We start from the raw sequence: 4,658 nt of genomic DNA on the forward strand, positions 1-4,658 counted from the left end.
TAGGTTATCATTTTAAATGATGGGGAACAAGACAAAATAAAGGACAGCTGGAGACACAGATTCCACTCTCCTTACATGCTGTTGCATGTTGAGATTAAGACATGATGGGGCATTTACAAACTTGAATTAAAGGTAACTTGCTACATAAACTTTGTAACCAATCCTTTTCAGACCTGCCGCTGAAGATAAGAGCTCCCAACCCCCAAAATATACAACTTTCTGAAGATTTATGAAAAGTATCATCCAACAGCAATGACAGTAATTTTTTTTCCTGCAGAGCTTTCTGGTTTTCATAGGTCTTTGTCTGCAGAACATCAACAGTTTGAAGTAGTAATATAAAGTTTTCTCCTTGAATCTCTCCAGAGTTTACTACTCAAAGTTTAGTCCCTGCACCAACAGTAATGAGATCACCTGGAAGCTTGTTAGAAATGCAGATTCTCAGGTTTACCCCAGACCTACTAAATAAGAATATGCATTATAACAAGATCCCCAAATGTTTCATATGCACATTAAGTTTTTGCATGTATCAGCATCATCTGGAGTATTTATTAAAACATAATGCCTGGGTCTCACCTTGATTCACTAGGTCTGGAGTGGAAAAAAGAATTCACATTTCTAACAAGTTCTCAATGATGTTCATGCTGATGATCTGGAAATCACACTTTGAGAACCACTTCTCTGAACTAAAGTATGCTTTGTGTTGCTCCTAGTTTGGTAACAGATTATCCTACATCAAGGAAAATAATGAGTGGCAAGGATCTAAGTTTAAGCATATTCCATTGGATAGCTACTAACATGACTGATTAAAATTATATTTGACGTTATGTCCACACAAAACCTACACATGGATGTTTAGGGCAGATTTATTCATAGTTCTCAAAACTTAGAGGTAACCAAGATGTTCTTCAGCAGGTGAATGGATAAATAAACTGTGGTACATCCAGACAATGGAATACTACTCAGTGCTAAAAAGCGGTGTGCTATCAAGCTACAAAAAAGACATAGAGAAACAGTTAAGTGCACATTACTAAGTGAAAAGAAGCCAATCTGAAAAGACTATATAATGTAGGATTCCAACTATATGACATTCTGGAAATGGTAAAACTATGGAGACAAAAAGTTCAGTGACTGCCCCGAATAGTGGGAGAAGAGAGTTATAGACACAGCACAGACTTTTAAGGCAGTGAAAATACTTTATATGATATTACAGTGATGGATATATATCATTATACATTGGCCCAAACCCACAGAATGCACACCACCAAGAGTGAACCCTAAGGTAAACTATGGACTCTGGGTGATTATGATGTGTCAGTGTAGGTTCATCCTTGGTGGGAAAAAAAAAATCCTGCTGAGTGATGTGGATAATGAGGGAGGCTATGCATGTGTAGGGCAGGGTTTATAGGAAACTTCTGTACCTTCCTCTCAATTTTTCTGTAAACTTAAAAGTGCTCTTAAAAAAAGTCTAAGATGATACATGGATAGATAGGTAGGTAGGTAGGTCAACAGACTGATAGATCAATAAATAGAAGTATTTTCTAACTATGAAATACATATTTGACCAATACAAGTGCAAGCATACTAGGAACTCTGCCCCCTTTCCTATCTCCTGGCAGTATGGATGGCTGGAACAAGCTAGAGTGGCCCAGTCAAATTCTCTCACCCAGGAGTTTGAACATCTCAATAAAGACAAGGTCTCTAGTTCCTGTCCTTCCCCATCTTGGTTGTTTAATTCTTCTACCAATACTGTAAGCTGCCAATATTTTTCCAATAATCTGTCTTCCCCAAGTTTGAGGAATGATCAGAAATGCGTTTAGTCATGAGTTTTTTTTTCAAGAACCATTTCCTCTTTAAGTCCTTTTTTTGGTTTTGTTCTACTAATGTCTGAATAAAGGATCCATGAGTGAGTGCCAGAGTATAAATAATGAAACAGGCACTTCTTACACAACCCCAGTGGCCATCACCCTTATTCTCTATTGTTTATTGTCTGTTGAATGATGATTGCCCACTCTCTGGGAAGAGCCCAGATCGGGATTCTGTTGGTGTTGGGACAATGCCTAGAACTGACAGTCACCGTGGAGTGCAGCTCTCACACACCTTCCCTTTTATGGGTAGAGAACAGTGATAAACATGCTGAAAAGGGACTCCAGGAGTGTGGGGGAAGCTGTGTGGAAATCATCAGGAAAGGGAAGCAGTGGGCATGCCAGAAGTAGGAAAAATCATGCCTTGCTCCAGCAGTTTGAATGAGGCACTTACCACTCTGTGGAATATGCCAAGACTCCATCTTTGACACAGTTTTGGTGCCTGAAAAAGACTTTTCAGCTGGAACTCAGTGTATGAAACCCTATCAATAACTGAACTTAAAAAGGAGCAACTATATGAGAAGATGGATATATTAATTTGCTTGAATTTGGTAATCATTTCACAATATATACATATATCAAAACATCGAGATGTACACCTTAAAGATACACAACTTTTTGTCAATTACACCTTAATAAAGTAAAATACTAATAACTATTATCGAACTATGCTACGGTAGATCTACAGACTATATATATGCAGGACTCCTAAAAGGAAAAATGGTCTGATTCACCACCACTTCCACTACCACCACCATAAAATATTTTAATGCTTAATCTCCTTAACTTTTCAGATTTTATTGTTGATGTGGGAAACAAAGGCAGAAGGAAATGGAGATAAAATTAAATGTCCTTATAACCTGTAGCCCACTGACAAATACTTGAGGCAGGCAGTTATTAACTTCCTCCAGGAAACTCCCAACTGTCTTAATGTTAATGCCTTGCTAGAGGGAAAAACAACCTTAGCTTGACAATAGCCAGGCCTCCAGCATCCTGTGAATCTTCTTTAGCATATGAAAGTCTTTTTGGAACTTCCCTTTGTCTTTACTTCCCCCAACCCCAAAGTATATCATCAGTTGCCCCTCACAATTCCCGGGCAGCAGCTCTTTCTGCCCAGGGGTCCTGTACCGGTGCTTTAATAAAACCACCTTTTTGCTCCAAGGACGTCTCAAGAATTCTATCCTGACTGCAGGCTCAGGACCCCAACACTACTCCAAAAACAAATCATTTTCATCTAGGTGAACAAGATGAGTTAAGAACCAAGACTCTCCACACCACATTGAGGTCTAATTAGCACCACAATGAGGTCTACCATTAGCTTCAAATGAAATCCTTTGGTTGTTTCTTCTAGGCTTAAAACCATTCTGAACTCATAATGTGGAATTTAAGAAACAAAACTGAACACAGGGAAAGGGAAAGAAAAATAAAATAAGACAAAAACAGAGAGGGAGGCAAACTATAAGAAACTCTTAACTATAAAGAACAAACGGGGTTCCGGGAAGGGAGGTGGTTGGGGGGATGGGGTAACTGGGTGATGCGCATGAAGGAGGGCACTTGATGTAATGAGCACTGGGTGTTGTGTGGAACTGATGAATCACTAAATTCTACCCCTGAAACTACTAATACACTATACAATAACTAATTTGAATTTAAATACAATCTAAAAAAAACAGAAAGCATTCTGCACTACTCAGTTCTAAAACTGATCAATAAATTCATCAACCAGCGCGTGAGCCTGGAGATCACATGGGAAACTGGGGAAGAGGAAGCAGGAAGCACACCTGTTTGCCTCAAGTCCCAAGGTAGTTGTTTCTTCCTTCCTTTCTTCACATGCTCACAGAGTTTTATGGATGAAGGTGAAGATGAACTGAAGCAGGACGGTGTAAACCCCTCATCTCTGAATTTCTTCAGAACAGAGATCATGATGCAAAGTTGTGGGCAAGAGGCTTGTGTGGCCCTACGCCACATCTCTTTTGCCGCGCAGCTGGGATGGAACTGTGAAAACCTTGTCCTTCTAGTGCCTCCTTAAAAGGAATTCCCTCAAATGCTGGGCTGATGGGGCAGCAACTCCCTTCCTAGAAGTGTGAGAATATCCAACCTTCATCAGGAGGCCAGAATAAAGATAACCTGCAGCAAGTAGCTGTTACCTCCATGAAACACTCAAGGAGTTCATGAGGGAGAGACAAACTGAAGCCTCTCAAGGTTGTGATTTGAAGAAGGGTATTACACTCTGCTTATCTGACGACTTCGGGGTAAACACTAAGTAGATGAGAGCTGTAAAAAAAAAACAGTAACCCAATTAGCTGAGGCCTCTCTGGACCCTAAAGAACTAGATAGGCTTGCTTCAAACCCCCATTCTCATGTCCTGTGCAAGCCCAAATCCTTCCCCAAGATACCTCTCAATTCCAGTGAGGGGCAGGGAGGTTAGGGGGCTACTACTCTGTATGGATCACTTCTGGCTACCACCTTCTTTAGTTTGCCAATCACTTCATCACCCCAAATGTGCTCTCTCTTCTAAACGGCATCAACCCTTAGCAGAAATCAGCAGCTGTCTAATTCCCTCACAAAAGCACATGCATATCCCCTCTGTCTGCCTCGCTCTCTCTCACACACACACACACCTTGATAGGAAATGAGCAAATCTGGCATATTTTAAGATTTGCCCAGATATGGAGGAGAAGTTTTTAAAGACCTCCTAAACCGGGTGCCTGGGTGGCTCAGTTGATTAAGCGTCTGCCTCCGGCTCAGGTCATGATCCCAGCGTCCTGGGATCGAGTCCCACATCGGGCTCCGCCT

This window comes from Callorhinus ursinus, unplaced genomic scaffold, assembly GCF_003265705.2.
Source record: "Callorhinus ursinus isolate GAN/ISIS: 27379988/994484 unplaced genomic scaffold, GSC_fseal_2.0 scaffold4, whole genome shotgun sequence".
NCBI classification, from domain to species: domain Eukaryota; kingdom Metazoa; phylum Chordata; class Mammalia; order Carnivora; family Otariidae; genus Callorhinus; species Callorhinus ursinus.